This window comes from Solea solea, chromosome 11, assembly GCF_958295425.1.
Source record: "Solea solea chromosome 11, fSolSol10.1, whole genome shotgun sequence".
Classification (NCBI taxonomy): Eukaryota; Metazoa; Chordata; class Actinopteri; order Pleuronectiformes; family Soleidae; genus Solea; species Solea solea.
Genome location: NC_081144.1, coordinates 15,491,266 through 15,516,741, shown reverse-complemented (window position 1 = coordinate 15,516,741; position 25,476 = coordinate 15,491,266). Strand labels below are relative to the sequence as shown.

At 43.5% G+C, this 25,476-nt stretch overlaps 1 protein-coding gene across 8 annotated transcripts in view; it reads right to left on the bottom strand.

Moving 5' to 3' along the window:
• Nucleotides 1-25,476, bottom strand: part of prdm16 (PR domain containing 16) — a 166,119-nt gene that overhangs the window by 140,172 nt on the left and 471 nt on the right. The gene's annotated exons all lie outside the window — the stretch shown is intronic.

Genomic DNA, 25,476 nt, shown 5'->3' with positions numbered 1-25,476 from the left:
GGCCCATCTGCAAATGCTTATCGTGATGGATCCAGGCCTCTAACCACACAGCCCACTGCTCTAGAAAGACAGATAGAGGGACAGAGAGGTCATGAGAAATGAGGCAGATGACACAGGACAGATCGGCCTTGGGAAGAAAAGTTGGGCGAAGCGGAGACCTGTACATTTCCATAAAGCCCCTCTCTAAATAAAGAACACATTATGAGACTACATCAATCAACAATGACAATGTGTAATCACTGGAATGGTCAGCAGAGTGGATGGCAATTGGTGGTTGGATGATTGATAGTAATTTAATAAAACTTTTTCCTTCTTTTCTTCCTCGTCTACTCTTTCTTTTTCTCTTCTTTTTATCTTTTGTAAAAATCTTTATTGCATGTCTGTGGGGGCTTTTGCATAATCAGATTTTTTTTTTGTACTATTTTATATTTTGCTGGTCTAAAAGAGTCAAATATACTGTATTGTTTGTGTTTCAAAGGAGGAAAGGCAATATTTAAAGAGTCCTCCTGCAATGCAGGTCTTTCCAGCATGCAGGAGAGAAGATGGGAGCGATGAGCCTGGAACAAGCACATGAGTGACTGTGGTGCATACGTGTCGTCACAATGACAGCTGTCACCTCTGACCCTGCACACCCAAACACTTTTATCAGAAGCCTGTCTGTCCCCGCAACACACGATCCACCCCCACCACACAAGTCCCCAGGTCTTCGCCAACCCTGTTTCCTCTACAGAAAACAAGTTATCAGAAAACAGCCCAGCTGCAGCCACGACCACTAACACGGGGCACAGCAGCCGCCGCCGCGCGGCCTGCTTTTTATTGTGCCTTCTTCCTCGTCACATGACCCCCTGTTGTCGCACTCCCTTTGCCATCGCCCGCCTCTTCCTCTTCTTTACCACCCCCACCAATCCCTGTTTCGTGCTAATTAATTTAATCCTGTAAGCAGGTGTAAGCCTCGCCATTAAGAGCCAAGTCACAGTAAATGGGGGGGGGGGGGGGGGTGGAGAAGGAGGGGTGCATTGTGAAAGTGAGGACAGAATGGGCATAAACAACCAATGTGGAAATTGGCGGCTAAGCGGAAAAATCCTGTTTCTTTTTTTACACAAGGGGAACAGTAGGCGGGTACGGAGGGGCACGAAGGTCCAAAAGAGGGGGAAAAAAAACCTTGTTTTCACTTTTTCTAAAGAGAGGAGCAATAACATGAAAGGGCATTCAGTGGATGTTATATCGATAGCTGTCTTTCCCTCACCACCCATTTCTCTCGCTTTCTCTCCTCTCTTTTTGTTTCCCTTCCTGGAGATAGCTCTAATGGGGGTAGACTGAAAGAGAAAGGCAGAAAGGGGTGAAAAATGGGGATGCGGAGCTTGTTTTTCCTCCCCGGGCCAAACAGAGCAGGACTATGGGCCTGAGTCTGCACAAGTTCTTTTTATTTGCTAACCGTTCTTTCTCTGTCCCTGTCTTTCCCTTTTCGTGAGACCAGGGGGGTCTGAATTGAATCTGTCTGAAGGGGGTGTGGGACATCCCAGTGTTGTGAAGCTGTGGGTCTTAGCAACTGGTGATGCCCCCTGGACTGCAGTTAGAGAGATGCTGCTAGAGGCAAAAAAAAATGGAAGAAAAGGATGGGGATGGGGATGGGGGGGTGTTTGTTATAGGTAGCATCTAGACCGCATGTCAGGAGTTCTCAAGGGGTTTCTTCCGCCATGGTTGCTCTGTGGGTCCTCCATTGGGTGCATGAGTTTACCATGCTGCTTGCAGCGCCACAGAAAGTAGAATGAGTGAGCTGTTATTCTTCTCCACTGGCCTCAATCCCCCGGCAGCAGTCAATCAATCCTGCTCTCCCCGTCCCCTCTCTGTCTGTCAGCGTCTATCGGCACCTCAATCTGCCTTCCAGTGCACATCCTCTGGCAAAATAGAGGTCGCAATTCAGACGCTCACTTTCTCTCATTCACTCTTTTCTCCCCCTAATTCCTTTTTAACTCAGTGAGCGGGTGTCAGGGACACAACTTGGTGCATTCCTGCCTGGCTTGTAGCGCAACAAGCTATTGAGCAGGAGATAAGCCTCTCTTTTAGGAGGGGTTGAGGAGAATTGAATTCAGGCCCTGAGTGACGGGAGGAGGAAGATTTATCCCCGTCTGTGGACAATGCCGCCTTTTCGGAGACTTTAATCTCCGCGGGACAATGAGCCTGGTTTTTCCTCCTACCACCAGCTCCAACACCACTGCCACCTCTGTACCCATGTGCTTTTCCCACGACGGCCGCTGATTTGCATCACGGGGCGATTGGACATAAGCCATTATCTCTGTCTTGTGTTTTTTTGTCTGTTTCTGTCAAGGGGACTCATCTGTGTTTTTGTCTAGTGAGGAATTAGGGAGCTTGGAGAGAAGTGATAAAGAGATGGTAAGAGGGTAAAGGGTTTGTAAGGCGGTGAACAGAAGTAAGGAGACGGACAGACAGGGGAGAGAAAGTGAAAGGAGGCTGAGAATAGTGAAAAAGGTAGTGTGAGTGCCAAGTTCATTGAATGTGCCAAGGACAGAAGGTGATTCCACTCGGCTGGGGAGAGAGACACACACACACACACACACACACACACACAATCGTTACTCTGAATTGTGCAACTCAGGAAACAGGAAGATGAGAAAAGAGAGATTCATCTTCAGGACAAGCCGGATCATCTAGGATTTGGAGGTGGGTGGGCTTTGGACGAGGGAACCTACAAACTTGCTCTGGTTTATTTGATTTGACAGATGTTTTCTCTTCACATGCAGGGCAACAACATTCACAAACGCATACGCTGTTAAAAAGTCAGTTAGATATTATGGGTGGGACATAAGTGTTACGTAATGCAACGAGACATTAAAATATCAAATCCCACTGTCTTGGCAGTGGTGGGACTCAATCTGTCGAGTGCTTACTCTGCTGTGAAGAGTTACAGCCTCATTCCCTCTCTCCTTTACTTGCATCCACAGCTGTGCTCACACGTTCGCGCACACACACACACACACACACATATGCACGGCCTTAAAAAAAATAAAAAATACAACCCACACTCACATTACATCAAATCTCTGAATTATGGGTTACCAATTCCTAGTCAATGTAGTGTGCTCCCTTTTTTCTGCTAAGCTGGATGTCATGAGGCCGAGTGTGTTTCCATGTCCAAACCACACCACGGGACGCTCCTAACCCAGCGGGACGATCTGAAAAATAAATACTGCCATAATTACAGAAGAGAGAGACGTGGGCCATGTCTGACATGACAAACCCCAGATGAATATCTCAGGCTGACCCTGCGTGTGTGTGTGTGTATGTGTGTGTGTGGGGTGCGCGTTTTTTTGTGTATGCGTTAGTACCCTCTTTGTGTGAGCGGGTGTGTGTGTGTGTTTGAATTGAGACTTGTCCTGTGTTCCACGTCTGCACGGGCCCCTGCTCCGCCGTCGGTTTTGTGGGGCGACCATGAGAAGAAAGCGAGCGTCGATGACACGAGATACATACTGTAGGTAACGTAAAAAGGAAAAGGTTTTATTCCCTCACAGACAATTAAAAAAAAAAAGAGGGAAGAGGAGACAGAAAGCGCAGAGAGAGAAATCTCTGGATGTGATTTAGGCAAGCGCACAGTAAATATTTATTTCCCATTGCTGGGCCTGTCAGTGGTAACGTGATGGATTCACCGCCTGATGTCTTCCAACACACACTGCTGCTATTCAAAGATGCCTCTCTCCCCCCATGTTTATGGTGGCATGACTTGCACTGTGGCAGACAAATGCAATATGAGATACTTGCACTGTGGGCATGCAAATACGCAGTCATAGCCACACACATTTGCGCACACACACACACACAAACAGACAAACACGCGTGCCTCATAAATGCATTCCTTTGTTGAAGGAGAGATTGCCGGCTCAGCTTAGTCCTGGTTGTTTTTGTACTTGTGCGATGTCTACCTTTGCTTAGAAAGTAGATTTAGTAAGGACTTACAGACTTTAAAAAAAAATTAAAAATTGTCATGGACGTATATATTGTGAAGCAAATACATTTTAAAACAAAATATAGAAATAAATCATGAAAATGTTATTCCGTTCAGCCGCGAGTCCAACATTTTCATTTTTGTCCCTGTTTAATGAGCTATGTCAGTGTTTCATACTCTTTCCTTGTTGTGAAATCCTGTCCGAGAAGCATCTCAGCGTCTCAGCGTCTCAGGAGGCCTTTTCCCAGAGAAAACCAGATCTTGGGCTCATCTCTGGTGCAACACTTTGCAGTTGGACTGTGAGCCTGCGGGCTCTCTGTCCCTCTGTACACCCTCTTCTGGTCATCCTTCTCCCCTCGAGCCCTTCGTTTTTTTTTCCCCTCCCATCTTCTGAAATAGTCTTCCTAACGAGTGTTGGCCCATCCCTGTTCCCAGCTATAAAAACAGGCCCCGGTGGCCGAAGATGCTTAGAGAATGTGGTTATTATTGCACATACACACACACACACACATGCAGGGGCCCCTCTCCAGTAGTTTGGTAAATGATGCCCCAAACTTAGCTCGGAGCAGGAATGAATCCAAGGTTTCTCCTCATCATCATCATCATCATCATCATTCCTCAGCAGGCCCATGACTCAGCCCAAGTCACATTATTTGTTCCAGAGAAAACATCATTTTTTTTTTAATGTCAAGCCGCTCTCTCTCTCCCTCTGTTTTCCCTCTTTCTAACTTGCGCTGTTATTCTTTCTTTCCATATCTTCTTACTGCTTTATCTCTTCTTCTCCCACTGTGAATTATCTCTTATGTCTTTCCCTTTTCTGGTTTGTGTTTGCCTCTCGCTTTTCTTACTCAATACACACTTTCTAACCATTTTTCCTCCATGGGCAGACTGTTTTTTAAGAAACAGGCAACAGTAATTCAAACAACATGGCTCTAATTTGCTATGACATGTTTCATTTCTGACCTCACTTCAGATAACCATCTTGCTCTTCCTTTCTTTCTTTCTTTCTTTCTTTCTTGACTTCTTTCTCTCTCTTTCTCACACACATATTCAGGGACATGCCGAGGATGAGCCTGGGCTATTCATGGAGGATTCCGCTCACCATGTGCTCATGCTAATGGTTTTGCGGGTACTCAGACATTTTTGTTCGTATGGTCATTTAAACAAATGTATTCCTCAGGAGCCAAAAAGTGCTGAACGCACCAGACCGACCATCACTTGTTATCTGAATTCAAGAGGTTTTCAGGGATTGTGTTTTTGGAGTTTTTGGAGTTTTTCTTTTCCTTTTCTGAATTCAGAGTGGGTGACTACTACGCAGAGGAAAGGACTTACCACAGGACATGATGTCTTGCCCATGCAGACTCAGCGATGAAATTGGACATTATTGGCAAATATGGGATGGGGAGGTGGTGGGGTGACAGGAAATGACTAAACAGTTCAATTTGGGTGCTGGGGTAAGTCAGAGTGAAAAAAGTTGACAGGCGCAGCACACTCTGCTGCCAACCCCGAAAGCCACAAATATGAGCATGTTCCTTGAGAAGCTGGCCATGTGAAAACAAAAGTGCCTGGCAGTGGGCAGCGGAGAGAGGCTGAGGGAGGAGAGGGAGTGAACTGTGCGAGTTTAATTTAGGTGAGAGGTCAACATGAAGCCAAAGCCAGAGGTCGCTTGGCGTAGATGACGTGTGCTTCAACTGTCATTCACTTACACACACAAGGTTTGTGCAACTATTTATTGCATATTTTAAACACAGTCTTATCCCACAATTCACATCTTAGCCCTACGAAATGTGGTTCTGCATCATTAGGACCACGTTTTGGTCTACATGAGGACTACTGGTCCTGACAAGGTCAATGTTTATGCCAGAAAAGATCCTAAAATGGTAACAAATACGCACACGTGTCAAACTAGTATGTTATCGGCCAAGAGACAATAGCCAAAAAAAAAGCTCACTGAATTGCCCAATTTTTTACAGCTGAGACCATGAGAGACGACAAATCCAGGAACACAGGAATTACAACAGAGATCATTGTCATGTCTATCACAGATTAGACTGTTGACATCTCAGTGATCTGGATCGTGTTCATCTCCTACAGAAGCCAGATTATTCCCAGACTGGAAAAAGTATAGGAATCAACTGAACTGAAATGGGAAATCAGGGCTGCCGATTCCTTCAGCAACCAGAAACTCATTGTATGTCGCTGAATAAAAAAAACACATGTGATGCAACATCTGAGTGAGCTTCACTTATTTGTCATTCGATGTGCACAGTACGTATTCCATCTATATATTGTTTTTTTTGGGGGGGGGGTTTAAATCTAAGAGCCCCCTAAAAGAGATAGCAACCCAACCAACCAGGCCACTCCCACTGAAACCTGCTCGCCGAGGTAACGCAAACCTGCTGAACTGCATCACCTAATACCTTCAACTGCTACACTGCCCTGCCTTCTCCCTTGTGTGTGTATAAATGTGTAAATCGAAGGGGTATTCCCTGAAAATGGGCCCTTACTGTATACAGTATGTGTGCACGCATGCATCCATTTGCATAGTTTGGGTGATAAAAAAAAAAGCGTGTCCTGTGAAGTTAGCCAGAAGTTTACAGCTTGCACGTCACTCCAGACTTGCCAATTGTAAACAGTCAACTCTGAATACACTTTGTTTTGTTCTTTTCTCTTTTTTTTTCTTGTGATGGGAGAATAACCAGGACATCCATCAGGTAAGTTTCAAGTTTGTTTGGTTTTGTTTGTTGTAAAAAAAAAAAATATGGTGAAATGAATGTGAATGAAAGGATTTTTTTTGTTTGTTTGTTTTATCAATGCACACACAAGACAAAGATGTGGCACAAGGGCATCTTGATGTTCATCAGCCAAATGCCTATATTAAAAGGATACTAAAAAAAACAAGAGACCATCTTGAGATGAAAGCTGTCACGTTACGTTACGTTACCATTCAGACTCAGGAGAGTGAACTCGACCTTGATTTTAAACTTCACCACAGAGCCACAGTATCACAGGTGTCCTGACTTTGTCTCGCACGGTTCTAATGCAAACGTGCAGACTGACGGCGGCACCTCTACGCCTTCATAATTTTGCATTTACATAATTGCCCTCTGTACATATGCATTGCTGCTGATTGGGTTCTTGCATTCTAATTGAATTCCTTATTCTGTGGTGTGTGTCCCTCTATATTTTATAATTTGCTGTTGTGGCTGGATAAAAACATGAGTTTTGCTGCCTTGATTTGAGCTAGGGATGTTGTTCTATTTTGTTTTGGGGGGGCGACGGGTTTCTGATGGACTTGTAACAGCTTGCTGCGACACAGGGATCATTCTTAACCTACAGAAGAATACACAGAGGTAACTAGTGTCATAAGTTGATGGAAGATGTTTTATTTAAACTAACTTTTTTATGTTCCCTGACCCGCACTCGAAATAAATGGCTGGCAATGTTTAATTTTTTTGTGTGTTTATTTTTAAAGATTATATTTAAGAATATTTTCCCCTTCTGATGTTTCCCTGACCCCGAGCACTGAACCAATGACCCCTCGTTGGCTCCCACTTTCCCTGATGGCAGGAAACCAGCAGAATCAAATCAATTAGCTGCCATTCTTTCTTCCAATTCCGCCTCAGGTAATGAGGTACGCCTAGAAGGAGATGCAACAGGGGCAAGATTGGTAGGGACATTGGGGTCAGGGGGGCGGGGGAGGGTTGGCTGAGGTGAGCATGTGGACGAGCAAGGGACACTTCAAACTTCAAAGGATTGAGATTAGACAAAAACACACACGTTATGAATAGGGGGGGAAGAGGAGGGACCACACAAATCTAATTTATCTAAAAAGGGGAAATGCAGACTACGAGGAGGTGGAGGTAAACTACTCTTGACCCCACATTTACCTGGTTACCCCCACCTATCTGTTCCTTATCCCTTTCCTCCCTCCCTCCTCTCCAGATCTGATTAAGTCGCGGTGGAAGGGAGCCTCCACTAGTTAAGGAACCCTGTCATGACAAAGAGAAACACAAAGCATGACCTGCATTCAATTGGAAACGGATCCACAGTCGAGGGGCAAATAGGGAGGGAGCCAGAGGAAGAGAAAGAGGGAGAGAGATGGAGATAATTGAATCAAGGCTGTGGGGGAAGAAGATAAATCTTATTATTGATACTTCAGTTGAGCAAAGGGACAGAGAGAGAGAAAGAGAGAGAGGGAGAGAGAGAGAGAGAGAGAGAGATCAGTCTCACTTCATTGAGACAGTTAATTTATCTGGATCATTTAGCCGCCTGTTGAAGTTTAGAAGAGTGTGCATGTATGTTTCTGGTTTTATCCTTTTATACATACTGGTCTGTCCTTGTTTGTTTTAATAAAACTGTTTTTGCACTTTCCAAATTCTACTCATATAAACTCACACAATATAGGCTGCATTAGTAAAGCACAGCACAATTTACTTTTTTTATATTTTATATTATATGCATCTACACAGAGGATGAAACAACAAATGTGTCATTTTTCCAGCGTTCCAATTGGCTAATTTGTTGAAGCCTCGTGTTGTTATTGTAATGTTCCTCTTCACGGAAAAGCCAGTGAAAACAATTGTTGTCTTGGTAACGGTTCGTGTAGGTGTCTGAGTAGTCACAGTACTTCCCCCTCACTGAAGTGGTGCTACAGCGCTTTCACCTGAAATTCAGCAAATACCTCACATTACAAATTGTGTGTGTGTGTGTGTGTGTGCTCCACTTTACAGTAGTGCTAAGGAAACAACTTACAAATCTGTAATTCATCCGCATGACAGTTTATACTTTGCAATGGTCACCTTTGCCACAACGATGATCTCATCCCACATAAGAGCGAAAACACACGGACACAGACGCACACACAGTAGTGTGATTATATCACTCCTTGGCAAGAAGCTGGGAAAACACATGTGCTCTTCTCTTAAAGCCACACATGAAGTGTCAAAGGTAGAGCTTAAGTAATACAGAGCTTAACCATTACAAAGACTAACTGAGTCCATGCTACGTTTGGCCCAGTGCGACTCGTTTGGCCTCAACTGTCCGACTGATGCACAGAGAAGAAAATCAAACGCTGCCAGTTACATTTATCGGCAGGCGACGGTATAGCTTTGAGCTTTGTTTGGTAGACTTTAAATCTACAATAGTGTCTGGGTTTTGGGAGTACGGTAAGAAGCATTCTCGGCACCACATGACCGCGGTACTGAGTTCTAGAGGCTGCCGCGGATGACCGTCGTCAATAATAGATGAGGTGGACAGCAAGGATGACTAGCTACATGGAAATTCAAGAGGCTGGCTGAGGTGAGGAAACTGTCCCACTCACCTTCTCTCCTCTGTCTCACTCGAACTCTCAGTCTTTTATCTCCCACACGCACACACACACATGCACACACACCACAGCTGCCATGTTCATAGGTGAGCAAACACAGCATATACTGTCAGCGTCCAACACACAGACACACAAACAAACACACGGAACAACGGGCAGAGCCAGTGGCCATTTCAGGTAGACTATGGGTAAATAAACCCTTTTAAGCCAAACTAAATTTTAAAGCTCTGGACACAGTTGGACCAATTACAAAATGTGCTTTTCTTTCTTTTCTTTCTTTTCTTTTTTTTTTTATACAGGACCGACTCAATTAATATGTCACCACAAGTCTCGACCACGAGACCCAGCTAAAATAAGTGAGCCACTTCAGGCCTCACCTCTAGAGAAAGATGAGAGAGGGACATAAATTGCCCTCTTTAGAGTAAAGGAGTCTTCCAAAACAACCAATAAGCTGTGAGTGGGCACCTGCGGCACTGAAAATAAATAAGTTGTCTTTTTTTGTTCCCACCCTGCTAACACCCTCATCACCTCAGGACCAACCTGTGAAAACACTTCTGTTTACCCACTTTCATCAGGTATTCCCCCCCCACACACACGCCTCACTCTCTCTCTCTCTCTCTCTCTCTCTGCAGCCACATACACATTTATGACATGAACTGGTGCATCCACACACATCATGACTTAATTAAACATTTCTCAGTGACATATTTTCCACTCAAAATACAGACCTAAGGGCCGCTTTTACGTCATTTAAAAAGTGGATATAAGACATTTCCACCGATTGCTGCACACTTGTTGTCAGTCCAAGGAGATAAATGGCCACATTTCTGTCCTTGGTGCTTCCAAAAGCAAAATAATAAAAGAAATGAAGTGAGAAATCACAGTAAATGATAGTAAAGAGTATTTATATATCCCTTGTCCCCATCTTAAAGCCCTTTACAGAGCAGTGTTTGCCATTTACTATACCCTTCACATTGATACAGTCCATCTATATGGAGCCATTTTCCTATCAAACAACATTTGCAGTCTTGCCCAATACTTTGGCACACAGACTGGAGGAAGCAGGGATAGAACTACAGATAAAGCCAAGGCATATAAAAAAATAAAAAAAATAAAAAACAACAACAATTGATGGAAAAGCATGTTCACTAAATAATTCATCTCTAATAAATGACATCAAGACAACTGACTGTCGGCTAATAATGAGGAGGGGAGCCAATTGGAGGAGCACAATGCCACTGCCATTTTCACCGTTGTTGTGTTGGCTCACTGCATTGTGCGCTGCTACACCTGACACTGCTTCTTCCACCTGTGGTGTGTGTCTGCGTGTGTCTGTGTGTGTGTGTGTGTGTGTGTGATCTGACCTTAAAACACAACGAAGACATGAAGAGCGGAGGAAGAGATCAGAGTGGCAACCCCAGCCCATCGATACTGAAAACCTGCTGTGTCCCTTGCTAAGAAACGCTATCTACACAGGTACATCATTTAAATCTCAGACTAGAATAAGACAAGTCTTTCATATTAGTTAATTAGCCTCATTTATTTTATCTCTACTTCTGTTTTAAGCACTGAATGACGAGCAAAGTTGAAAGTGAAAGTGTCACAAAAAATATGAAAAATGACGTTTGGAAAATCACCACAATTTGTGACACAAGATTTGCATCTCTGTGCTATTTTATGGATGTAACATAGTAAGAAATAAAGAATAAAACATGTTTGAGACCTGACAGAGAACATAGATGGAGTCCATAAAACAATTCCACACTGTGCGACATTGGCTTCAAAGGTGCAGTTGCAAGGGACCAACCAGGTTAGCGCAACGCTGGACGTGTTTGTGTGTACAAGTGGGTATGTGTGCACGTGCGTGTGTCTTGGCAGGCCCAGATGGCAGGCGGGCAAGGGGGACAGTGGGCCAAGTGGACAGGAAGCAGTAAAGGACAGTTCTGGTTACGAGGATCAGACAACGGGACCGACTGCGTTCAAAGCTACTGCCTCTACCGCACTCAAGGTGTGGGTTACACTCCTCCACACAAGGGATACACACACACAGACCCACACACACACACACACACACATGCTGGTATGTATGCTCCCCTAAGTATACTGTAGCTGTGTGTGTGTCTCTCAGTATTTCAATTAACATGGATAAGCAAAACGTGCACACACATGCACGCAAATGTGGTCACACACAGACTCCCCCCCCCCCCCCACATCACCGTCTCTTCTACCTCACAGATCCACTTAAAAGGGCTCGTATCAATTGTCAGTGGCCATGTTTAGTTGTTTAGGCCCCTTCTCTTCACTGATGAGGACCAGACCATGGAAAATGCATTCACCCATTAGCCACATGTTGCTTCTAATACTGACCCAATAAAATGCTATTCCCCCCTGCCACGCAGAGTTCATCTGGCGCACCACACAGAGAGAAGACAAATGGACAAAGGAAAAGGCAGGAAATCAACAGTTTATGAAGCAAACTGGAGGATACAGTGATGGACGTAGGTGAGAGCGGCAGCGGCGGCGGCAAATAAAGATGTAGCAGTGCTAAAGAAGAGGGAAGCATGCAGGGCCTGCTGCTAATTTCCCGCCCTGAGTGCAGTAATCTGAGGGGAAGATTAAGGTGAAGGAGTTATTCTTAACTATTTTATTAAGAGGTGCTTTAGGCGGTGGAAGAAAGGGCTTTAGAGCTCCTCCAGCAGCGTGCCATACAATACAAGACAAACATTTGCTGTTATTTCACCAAAGTACTCTCAGATGTGCTGGGTCGGGGCCTTGCCTTTTGCCGTGGAGGAACTTGGCATCAAAGTTCGCTACAGTCCTCTGAAAACAAAGATCTGCCCTTCTTTTCAGCGGGTCCTGCCCTGAGCCCGTGTCCGGCAGATAAATTGCAAGGTGTCAAAAGAAAGGATGGTAAACCTCACACCTAGTTATAATTAAAATGGGAGAGCCGTTCAGATGCAGAGGAAGAGGCACATAGATATACAGTATCCCCCCCCCCCGATATTAAAAATAAAGCTGCCAGAGGCAAAGTGCAAATCTGCCGATCTGAATAATCGTATTCATATTTTCATCTTCATACGACTTCACCCTCACTTTAAGTACCAACAGCTTTTAATGTTCCAAAACAGTAAATAATAATAATGAAAAAACGTTAACATCATAATTTAAAATGTCTGTTTTGTTTATTTTGCTTTGTTGTTGCTTCATGATGCCATTCCTTAGACACTAACTGCTCTTCCACAGTTGGAAAAACAGAATGCCCCTGACAGTGTGTGTGCGCATGTATGTGGTCTTCCAAGCGAGCTTTTACTGCATCCAGAAAAAAAAGGAGGAGAAACACATTTATGAGGCCAACATGTCACTTAGTCAAAGGAATAACTGCAATACCAGGCTGTATAGTCTTCAGCTTATCCCAGTTTGACCAACATGCTGGTTCCAGAGAGCAAACATTGGTTTGGAATAATGTATTTCCTAATTAAAATAGCTTAATTGACATGTCCAAAAAAACCTCAGAACTTTGCACTGAACGGATAGGCAAAAACCACAGAAGTGGCCGTTTCAACCTCTCATAAAACACAATTCAGAAACCGGATCTTCCTCTTTCCTTTTCTGTACTCGTAAGGGAGGATGTGGCCTGACTTGATGAGGAGAGAGGTAAAGAGTGAGGGAGACATGAGGCTTGGGAAGCCTCTCAAATGCAACTATAGAAGTGTAACATCTCGGGCTTAGAGGCAACAACTAATATCACAAATGAGTATCTGGGGTAAAATTAACCATGTGTGTTATTTCCCTTTGATGCCGGGATGATCCAACATAGATGTAACATCCAATTGATCGTGCTAACAGTCGAGACCGACAAGAAAGAAGTTCATGACATCATCCGAGTCCTTAGGTGATGATGTGTGAACTGCAAGAAAGAGCAGCTGTGGCTGGGAAATGACAGCAACACAGAGATACTCAGGATGGCAGATAATGTTTAAGACAAGATGTCATTCCCCTTGAAAGAAAGCAGGATTAAATCATTTATGCTTCATAAAACTAACAATATAACAATAATGGTCATTGGTTTGACATGTTCAGATGTGACAGGATGTTTGTTTTTTTGAGTTGTTTTTTTTTTCTTCCTCATTCAGTCTCAGTTAAACCATTAGAGGTCAGAAGAAACACGTCTTAAGCTCGCCGGGACGTCAGCTTTCTAAGTTAAAGTCTGTGTTCTAACCGAGCTAATCCCGGTCTTAAAAAAACAAAGCCAAACTCTGCTATACTAGTGTAACTGGTCTGGGTGTCTGCAGCTCAAACTACCATCCAGTTGGAGTCAATACAGGACATGAAACCACTCCTGTGCTGAAAAAGGGATTTTTGAGTGTGGGTGAAAACTCTTACAGTGTGTGTGTGTGTGTGTGTGTGTGTGTGTGTGTGTGTGTGTGTGTGTGTGTTTGTCTGGTTTATTGGACAGAGTCCACCATGCATGGTCTCCAAACTAAAAAGGAAGTTGATACACTGCACGCAGTAGATCAGCAACGTAACCGTTTCTCTCAAATGTGTCATGTCATCTTACTTATACAGATCAAGATTAATCAATTCAAAACATCTGAAAAACATTAATGTATAATGTGTATATATATATATATAAATAATATATATATACATATATACACACACATATATATACATACATACATATACACACACATATATATATATATATATATATATATATATATACACATATATATACATATATATATATTTAAGTACAATAGCATGAAGTTAAAATGTAATATAAAATGACAAACTTCAAGATCTCTTTCCTGTCTGGTTCGCTTCACCCACAATCCCACTAATCAAAGCACTAAAATGCTACTTTAATTCCTTTAAAACTAAACACTGCACCTCCCCTCAGAAAACCTCAAACCAAAACATGTTGTCTTGTGCAAATCTGTTGTTGCAGCGTAACATTAAAAACACTTATTATACTGCACGACACTCTTCATTCTGAATGCCATTAGGTGAAAACCCATCTCGTCCCTGTACAGAGGTTGTACAATAAACACAGGCCGCGCACTTTGCCTCTGGGACCCCGAGCATCACAGAGACGCAATCTTGTAATAGAGCTATTTGTTTTCCTCAGAAAGCTGTCCAAATGCCCTCGCTGGGATCGCCGGCCTGCACAAAGGCCAGCTATGAATTGGTGAAATCCGTTGGGGCGGGTTATTGATTAGGCCTACAGCTAGTAGTAGTAGCAAATATGCAGCTAAATTAGAAATGAGTGTGTGTGTGAGCGAGACCGTGTGTGTGTGTGTGTGTGTGTGTGCATCAACCAAGCTTTAAAAACTGCAGACTCCTAAAGGTAAAATGATTTTTAATCAGTTTTAGTAAAACCTATCACATAGTTTTGTGAAGAAGCCAATACTACAATTTATATTTTATTTGACTGGTGTTTATGTCCTAAAACATGTAGGATATTTTTTAAAGAAAAGAAAATGAGAGTCACCCTTTTGTGATTTAAAAAAAAAAAATGAAAAACAAGAATTTAAATGTGTTTATACGAGTATGCTGTAATTAAGGCAACTCACACAATGTGAGACAATAAATCTGTAGATGCAGAAATACACTCCACCACCGACACCAAATTCAGTCATCGCCTGTTCACATCTGTTGCCCTCCCTCTTCGACATCTCTCTTTTCACCAAGAGCAGTTTGTCAGGGTCAGAAAGCAATTTAAAACCTCTATTAATGAGAGTCGGTGAGAGAGACAGAAGTGACAGAGGGAGAAGTTAAAGGGAGGGAAAGAAAGAAAGATGAGGTAGTGGCGCAGAGAGAAGAAGAGGATGAGGAAGGAGGGAGGGGTAGGCTGGGGTGTCAGCCATCAAAGCAGGCCAGGAGAAAAGAAGGCCAGGTGCTGGTTGTGGGAATGTGCCGTCCACAGTTCCAGAGACCAAGTGTGCATTTGTGTGTGTGTGTGTGTGTGTGTGTAGGGGGTGGTGGTAATTAGCCAAGCCTGGAGGACAGAGAGAGGGAGAGAGAGAGAGAGAGAGGGCCCTCCAGGGCCCGTGGGGATAGCCCCTCCGAGAGGATACCATTTGCACTTCTACAGGAGCCGCCAGCCTCCGGGCCACAAAAAAGGGGAAAAGGGGAACTATGGCATCCTTTATCAGGCTGGACAAAGACGCCGCATCTTTTCAAAGAAGACTGAAGAAAGAAAGAGAGAGAGAGTGAGAGAGAGAGAGAAACTCCAGTGTTCCAGAGAAGGAGGGGAAAAGGAGAAGAGAAAAAAGAATCCAAGGACTGGTCAGGAGACAGGCGCAGAGAGAGATGCCAGTGTGTGGGTTGCAAAGCGAGACAGGAGGTTACGGTCACACTGGGACCCAGTCAGTCCTCCGAGACACCAGAAATTCACTCATGTCCCACACAAACATACTCAGATAACACATGCAGCAGTGTTACACAATGATATTCCCATGTGCCAAGCAACAGAAAAACAAAATAAGGTAATTTGTAATCATCTCTACCATTTTCCATCCAAGTCCCCATTCTTAGCGTGAAATTATGAAACGTCTCCCCGTACAGAACAATGGCTTTGCCACAAAAGAGATTGTTCAGTTTGTTTTTCACTTCATCTCGTGGAAGCTAAGTAGAGGCAGTTGATAAGGAGCCAAAATGGCCACTCTCACCTTTGACATTATCAGGAAATCTTAAGAGTTTTGCCCTCCTGGCGGGCAAAGGAAAGTGGAGGTCAGTGACATTACTTTTACCTATTACCTTTGGAGTAGGCCAACACAGGGGGGTGAATGGTGGCCTTTGAGGCTGTGCAGCTTTGTGTTCCCTGTTGGAGAGCAGCATGACAGCCATGGTTGAGTGGGGGTCGAAGGTCAGACAGGTCATGTGATAAGGCATTTCAGACCTGCATATAGGGCCCCAGACTGAAGAGGCCTGAAAAACCTCAAGACCCCCCCCCCCCCTCTGTGTATATCTCCTCTTCCTTTCTCCCCGTCTCTCCCTCTCTCCCCGGACACAAAATGCCATTTGTTGTCCGTCAGTCAGTAGCGAAGGGCCCGGGTCGGGCCCTGTGCTGAAAGCTCCATTCACACACCCTCTCACCCAGGGATGTTTTTGCAATTCAATATTTTCACACGCAGGCAGCTTCATCGTTACTTTGGAACCGTACACTTGGCAGGATGAGGATCGGGGGGCCTCTGGGACAGAGGGGCTGGGAGGTGGAGGGCCGGAGGAGTGGGGGTCAGCACAGAGAAATCTTAGTGTCGGGCGGGGACGGGCATATGTCGGCTAATGGGCCATCTTGAAATGTTTTAGCCGAGACCCCTCCAACACCTACACACATGCAAACAAGTGTGCGCACAATCTTGTGATTGCGCGCACACACACACACACACACACACATTCCATCCTACTCATCACTTCACAACCAATCTGACTCCAGGTTAACGAGGAGGCCTCTTATTTCCTTCATCAAAATCTCTGCCCGGGACGTTATGTTTCTCGTCCACATGTCACAAACGTACCCCACTGTTGCACTCCAATTAGTTTAAACATATGATATGTGACACTTCTGCAGTAAAAAATCTAAAGTCAACAAGACTAATGTTACACTTTATGTTGAGTAGTGTATTTATATTAGCCAAAACATTTCCAACACTCTTTAAATGTGCTTTACCCATCTGTGCTATCACTTCTGGGGCAAACCTGCTCGGAAACATCACTACTCAGGGTCAAAGACAAAGCTCTTCCACTAAAATGAGAAGAACACACAGAGAAACCAAACAAGACAACAGTTCCCATGATCCCACGCTGCTTCCTGACACAGTCACACTAGGTCTTTTGTTATTCTTTTGATTGAGAGACATACCATACCTTGTATATGCATGACAAAATTTAGAAAGTCGTCAATAAACTCGCGCTTTTTGTGATGATGTATTGGGCCATTTTACAAAGATTACCAAAGCAAACAGGAAACAACAGAACATCCAAAAAACAAAAGCATGAGCTACATGGAAATGTGCCTCATTTGAACCAAACCATTTCAGGAGATTTGTTCCAATTCCACAGCTGTATCACCAGAGGATTTGTTTAGCATACAGAGTGGCTGAGGTAAAGAGAGGGAGCTCTTAATATATTTATCCCGTGCACCACACTCTACTTAATGAAATTAAACCACACCAATAGTGGCCCTTTGTCTCTGGGGAGTTCCGTAATCAACATGCCACCAGTTTTCATTTTGTATGAAAATAAATGGCAGCCGGTGATATGGGCCTAATTGTGCTGCACTGGGGAGGAGCTGGGTAAGAAAGGAAACTTACAGCAGGGATGTAGTGCAGCCAATTTTCATGGACAGCGGCACTCGAGAGGTGGTCAAATAAGCAGAGGCATTCATCTGGGGACTGGTACCCCCGCATCTACGCTCTCCCCCTTTCCCTTCTCTTTCTATCCATCATACTCACAAAGAAAGTTAGCCAAGTATCAAACAAATGGAGAGCTGGTGAGTCTTACGCACTAGCGCTTGGCAGGGTCACTGGATAATGACAGCTCAATTACTGTGAATCTCCTTGTACATCGGCTCCGCCAGTTCAATCCCCACACCCGCCCCACCTAGCACGGCAAATTTGTCAAACTCACCCAAACGATGGGTCTGACAGTGTAATCGCTAACTGTCCCCACCGACATGAAAGAGGTCTTTATCTGGCCAAATCAAAGAACCTGATCTCTGAGAGAAAAGGGTGGTGGTGGGGCGGCGGGGTGTGGGGGGGGATGACCAAAGAACAGAAATGTCCCGCTTGGCCCCTGTGAGGCTTGGAGATGTCTCTAATCCGCTTTAATGAGACACTGCATGCCCATCTTTGTGGTAATGACGAATCACAGTGAGGAAGATGGTGAGGAGGAGGAAGGAGGAGTGGGTAAGATAGAAGTAGAGATGGAGCCAAGGCTTTGAACTGGCGGCCTGATGAAAGGGATGAAGGCAGGGGGAGTTTACAGCCACACTGCCTCTACTCACCACTGTCTGTGTCAGAGACGGGCAGACAAACAGCCCAGGGGACAGAGCAGTTTGTCCTCTTATCATATCTGGACAGGATGAGCCATCATCTGCTCAGTGTGTGTGTGTGTGTGTGTGTGTGTGTGTGCTCGTGCAGAGTCTGGAGCTACAATTTGAGAAACTACTGTGAGGGAAGAATATGAAGACTGTTTTCTTCACTGAAAATTAATTCGTTTTAACATTTCACCATTTTCTGCTGGTTCCTATGACGACTACATACCAAGTTACACTCGCTTGGTGTAAACGTCCTACACAGTGTGTTACTGCTCTATTACTGTGAATTTCTCTGTGAGATGAATAAAGTATCTATCTATCTATCTATCTATCTATCTATCTATCTATCTATTAAAATATATATCATGTAATAATCATCGATGATACAGCGAATGGCATTAGATAACATCTTATGGTCAAAATATGTTCCGTTTCACACGTACGACTACGGTCGACCACTCTTTGTGCAAAAGGACCGCGTGTTTTGGTGTGAGGACAAGATTCTGTAAACAAACAGAGAACAGAGGCCACGGTGTGAATGAAAGAGAGAACAACATAAAGGACACGAGGTTCCGGAACGGATGAAAAGGAAAGAGCTGGCCGAGGACAAATGAAGAAATTAGAGGAAAGACAGAGAGCAAGGGAGCAAGTTGAACGGGCTAATACCAAACAAATCGGGATTATACCCAGATAAGACTAGTCACAATGCTGGGCAATCCTGCGGATATCATAATGCAAGGAGGAATCATGAGGGCTGCTTAAGCACGCTAATTAGGGACCTGACACATTTGCCCCCTTGTTTTGCAAACAACACACACTGTTTAGCAGCGGGTGGTGTGCAGTCACACCAGACACACAGAGAGATAATCATTAATCAGCATAGTGAAGAAGCACAAAATCTGGTTTTTCCTATAGGATGACTGCAGCAGTCACGGTGGTGTGTTAGTTCTGAGGAGCTAGATGGAATCTTCTAGATATGGTCTATGGGACTTAACTCAATAAGCAACTACAGGTCAAGACAAAATGCATTTAGCTGCAGTGTCATGGCTTTCCTTTCTCCTTTCTTTCGGTTTTTTTCTTTTTTTTTCACACACACGTCTTCAAATGCTGCTCAGCTATTTTAAACAAGACCCTGCCCCATTAGTGGGCCTAAAAAAATGAGGGCTATGAGAAGAGACAAAAAACAGGGGGCTGCTAAAAAAGAAAACATCGGGGATATATCTTAAACTGTCTCAGGCATGCCACAGACGCCACTGCCAAAGGACTGGGAGATTGCCGTGTTTTTTTTACAAACATGGCGGATGAGGTCATGGTGCAAGGCGGGAAAGGGGCACATTTGCCAAATGGATAATGTGAGGTCAACATATCGTTGGAATGAATGGGATTTAGAGCCATGTGCAAGAGCTTAATGCACTGGTATTTGTATGTCAACTCAAAATTTGACTTAGCCAGCATAAGACCATGCAGGCAAGATGCGTGGGGCTAAATCTTGTGCGTGCGTGTGTGTGTGTGTGTGTGTGTGCCTGAGAGAAAAAGAGTGCGAGAGAGAGAGAGAGAGAGTTCTCTGCTATATGTCCAGGTGTAAGAAATGCCCACCCATCGCTGTGCTAGACCTGGCCAAGGTCAAAGCTCGGAACAGTGACAGGACCTCCAACAACTGCTCAAAATGGTGTGTGTCATGCACACATATATCTACACCCGTTCTCTCTCTCACACACACACACGTACACACACGTACACACACACACACTTAGTGAGCCAACACACTGCCAGCTCCTGCTGTTTAGATGACATTTACACTCAACCTTTCTAGTTTGTGATTGATTGGGGTTAAATCAGACCAATGCCCAAAAATATGTCACTGCTAGGTGTGTGTGTGTGTGTGTGTGTGTGTGTACTTGAATGTGTTGCCTCTTTAGGGCCTTTTTCTGGCATAAACACTGACCTTCTCAGGACCAGTAGTCCAAAACCTGGTCCTACTGAGGCAGAACCCTATTTTTGAGGAAGCGGTTACGTTTAAGAATAAGGTTTGAATTGTGGTTAGGTTAAGGTTAGGGTTAGAAATGAAATAGTTATGGTTAAATTGGGGGATAATGCTTTGTTTAAGCTGTCCAACAGAAAAGGAAGGCAATGCAGTGTCCTAAGAAGAACAGCTGCACAAACCTGTGTGTGTGTGTGTGTGTGTGTGTGCAGATCAGTCATTACAACATTCGACTTTGTGCTCCTGAGCAAACCTCTTCCCTTTCTTTCTCTTGTAAGCACAGTGAGATACTGTATCTGTGCAGTACTGAAGTGACAAAATAAAAAAATCTCACGTCTTTAAAGTGTTGCCATGGAGCTTGGCCGATGTGAGGCCTGTTGCAGGATCACGAGGCCAAATGATATAACAAATACGATATCGTATGAAAAACGCGATGCTTAAAACAGCTGAACGGTGCATGAAAGTGATCTATGTTTTTTTGTAGGCGCATTCGGATCGAGAGTCGCTCCAAAAAAACCCCGCAGTCTTTGACGTCTCTATTCTCGGCCAGAACGGCAGCACATTTACAGCAGTAACTGTCTGCACAACAATAAAAGCATTGAAATCACAGTCAAGGAGGAAAACTGGGAGTCGTGCTGTAGTTAGTGAAAGAAAACATTTGAAAGTGTTCAGCGGAGAAGTCGTAAAAAAAAATACCATTTAAGCAAATCATTCTAATATATCAGCTGAGCTATCCTCCAATAAATTAATCTTCCCTCTTTACAGCTTTAGAGCTCACAGTGTAACAAGTTCCTTGTATTTAGAGCATGTCTTCGGTTTATGGCCTGCACAGGTGGAAGAGATCATGAAAGTTGTCTTTATTGGCCGACTGTTCCAAAGATTTAGGACTAAGCAGAAGCAAAACTTCAGACTGCACTGTCCTCCACATTTCAAGGTAATAGGAATACTTTACAGGAAAGAACGTTTTTCCTGTAAGAGTCTGCTCTCACAGAAAATTTGACGATATGGTTACAAATGGCAATACTTCTTTATTTGTATCGTATTATGTGAAACAAATGTGGACCACATGTTACTGAACCAGCCACACCAAAAGCTTAACCTAACTTTAACCCACGTAACTTCACCTACGACAAATTCATTCATTATGAACAGGCACATTTATGGCTATATCACTTAAAGGGCGATCAATTGTTTTGTCTTGTGTGAACAGGATAAAGACGTTTTTTAGTAAACACGCAAATGTGAGGAAACAGCTCGAGAAATAAATATAGAAAAAGGGACCAACAGCCTCACTGCTCAATGAGGAACCTACTGTAGACTTCCATAATCCAGTACTTATGCAGCATATGTGGCTGTGCCAAATGTGGACTGATGCAATTAGTTAGGCTACACAATTTTTCAGTCCTTCAAAAATTGACACAAATGGCTCTAAAATTGGTCCAAATGTTGAGATCAAAACGTTCCAGGACCAGGAAAAAGAAAGTGAACATTGAGTATTATTCTGTAACACAAATCTGATTTTACAAATCCTGTAAAGCAACTTGTTTTCATAACAAGGTGGTGAACACTGGGAATGGCAAAAGAAAAAAATAAATAAATGTACAGAACCCACATAAACAACCTGATATTTTCTAAATCGTCGGTGAGATTAGCACACAGCAGTATTTTTTGACTGAGGGAGTAAAACTATAAAACTGCACTGAGTGATGCAAAGATCATTCACATCACACATGATGCAAATTAACTGCACAAGTCTCAGATTTCAGGTTCTTGTCTCACACAAAAAGGCCTGAAAAAGTCAAATTAAGTTTTCGCAGGAATGTTCATTTTTGCATTATTACCACTGCCAGTTAGAATAAATTAAAAAAGGGCTATTTTTTAATGCCTATAGGTGTCTAATGGCACTGCTGCATCAGCAAAAAGTAAAACCTAAGAGTCATCATGTATTTGTGTTGTTTCCAATGGCTGACGGACGCTGTCATGTCAAAATATAGAAGCACAAGAAAACTGAGATTCAAAGGTTCACGAGGCGTAAAAGCAAACCATACATTACAGTGACAGTCCAGCTCCTCCGTATTTGATGATCCTATCATTTTTATGTCGGGGCTCTAATCTGTGAACATGGAGCAGTGCTATCTGACACACATTACAGCTGCATAGCAGTAATACATGGGAGCCTGCACACGCAGGACCCTGAGCGTTTAGCCAGAAGTTCAACATAGCTACCATTGTTGGTTTTAAAGTGTTATGGGTTGGGTTTTATTACTTCTGTCAAAACATCAGAAGCTTGTTGAGCCAGGCCAAGTTCATGACTGGGAGTCCACCTAATAAGGGCCTTTAACACAGGGATCAATGGAAGATCTGCCAATTACTACATACAACAACAACAAACAAAACAAGAGCAGACAGAGGACGGGGATCTAAGTTTGTGAGCGTTTGGATCAGACTGGTGGGCTGCACTATCAGCAGAGACAGAGAGAGACAGACAGAAAGACACAGAGAGACAGAGAGAGACAGAGAGAGAGAGAGAGAAAGAGAAAGAGAGAGGGGTTGGTGGTTACCTTTCATTGCCTTGATAACGCAGATGGCTTTAGTAAATAAAACAGGTTTAGAAAATCAATACTGTGCGCAGAATGGAAATTGAGTCAGCCCCTATCGGTTTCTCTGTGTGTGTGTGTGTGTGTGTATGTGTGTGAAAATATATTACATGTCCCTGTTTTAATTTTCATTTATTTGTGTGTGTGTGTGTGTGTGTGTGTGTGTGTGTGTGTGTGTGTGTGTGTGTGTGTGTGTGTGTGTTAAAGCTGCACGTGGGCAAAGTAGCGTTTACCACAATAGAACCGCCGCAAAAGTGTCAATTTCTTCACCAATAAAACAGTCGCAATTATGGCGCACAATTATGCACACACAAGTATGGAACAAAAGAAAAAAAAACTAACTTTCAAATGCCCCTAAAAATAAATCTAAAGAAAAATCTATTCCCCTGTCACTTTGGTGTCATATTTTCTGCAGCACTCTATTTATCGATTTATCGACAAAATAAAAGCAAGTCTTATGATGTTGTGGCTCCAGTGTAGCCAGTGCACAATAATAAAAATGTGTGTTTAAATATTTTAAAATCAAACTGTCCAATAATCGTTAAAAAAAACAAAAAAAACACACACGATGTCACGTTCAATCATGTCCATAAATATGTTAAATACAGGGCGAGAAAGAACACGCTTGTAACTAAAGAAATAACAATAATAATAACAATAAAATACATTAACTTAAACACAAAAACACACTAATAAAGACTGTTGATTCTGCGGAGTCACGGGGTGTCACGGGGTGTCACGACCTCTGACCGTGTTGTCCATGTGCCCAGAGAAACACATGTGTGCATACAAGTAGAAAACTAAAATGACGAAGCATGTGGTGCAGAGTGCTGCAGGGCCTCCTGAGCTGAGCCACAGGCGCGAGACACACAGAGGTTCACCTTTAAACGGCAGCAAAAGAAACGAAGAAGGCAGGAATAAGGGGGAGGGTGTTTTTTTTGTTTTGTTTTTATTCCCACGCGTTGTATTCAAAAGTTATGGGCCTGCATGTTTTGAATGTTAAGATTTGTGTTGGAGTGTTGTTGCTTTTTCTCCTTCTGTCGCTCATTTACCAAACACAGCACATGTGAGGAGGCCTGTGTGTCAGTGCTGCGGACACTCCGCCGTCACAAAGCCAGCTATTTGTGTTCATTAGCACCAGGATCAACAGACTATCAGGACTGTGTGGAGATCAAGACCAAGTGCAATTACTGGCACGAAGCAGGATCCTCGACGTGTTCAAGTATTTTCACTGTAGAACAGCTCAATTACCGTTCCTGCTTTTCTCTCCCTACCTCCCTCTCTCTCTCTTCTCTTTTAATTTATTTATTTCTTTGTCTCAAACTCCTGCGGTAAACTTGACCCCCTGTGAATAAATGATGAACAAAAAAGTTCAAACGGAGCCATCATTTAAAAATATGTTATGTTGTGTCACGTGTTGTAATATACTTCACCTTTTCTAAAGTAGAGCGAGCTCGTTTAAAAATAAGCAAATGTTAATTTCGTTTGAGCAGGCTGTAAAAAAAAAATGAAGACGTGTGTTTGTTATTAAGATCGAGGCTCACTTTGAATTAAGAAGGCCAGTGGCTTTGGCAAAGTTACAGAGGGTTTTTTTTTAAAGGCCTGCACACATGCAGTGAAGCATGCAGCACAAAAACAATAACATGTAATAAGACAATTATTTATCAATAAGCTTTTAAATATATTGTATATAATAGACGTCCTCTGCTCTGGATCTGCGTTTGTTTCGGTTTTCCTTTGACTAAAATGGTAAACATAGCGTAGATAAAATATTAGAAAATACTAATGATTTTAAATGAACTGTCTTTTGAATTATCTTTGGATTTTTTAATAAAAAAAAAAACAGATTGACCCACATAAGTGGGATTCATGCAGGACCAAAGGCGACGTAAATAAGTGCAGTTCACACATCAGCCCTGCACCAAACAATGAACAAATGTCAAACAATAAACATGCTCCATTTCCTGCACATGCTGACAAAAGTGAATACATGATTTCTTTCTTTTTTTGGCCCCGTGTGACGCGAGCAGCAGCAGCAGTCTTTCAACTATAGTATGGACGCCTTCTTGCACAAGACGCATTATTGATTGGCATTCCCTGGAGGAGGAACCAGTCCACAGCAGTCCGTGGGCCCTGGGACCAAAACACCGTGAACGTGCAGCGGTGCCCACTGCGGCTCGAGCAGCATCGACTTTAAAAGAAAACCCAATCTGTATTAAAATGTCGCTCTTTGAGTCTAAATTCACCTCCTGGCGCCTCCGTCTGCGGGTGAGTGGAAAAGGAGTGCGCTCAGCTCGGTGTGAGCAGAGCAGCAGCTCGCAGCACAGCAGTGCCACAGCGCCCACTATTTCAAAAGCCGGGAATATGATTTCATAAGACTTGGAAGTGCTCTCCTCTCTCTCTATATATATGAAAAAAAGTTACTATCCATTTCAACAACTTTGTTGGTAACTTTCGGGAAACGGTCTGTGCGCCGCCACTGCGCCTCCGACCAGCGAAAACAGCCGAGTTGTAGCGGATCTGCGCTCAGATTTGGACGATTCTGTTTATCTTAACAACAGTGTG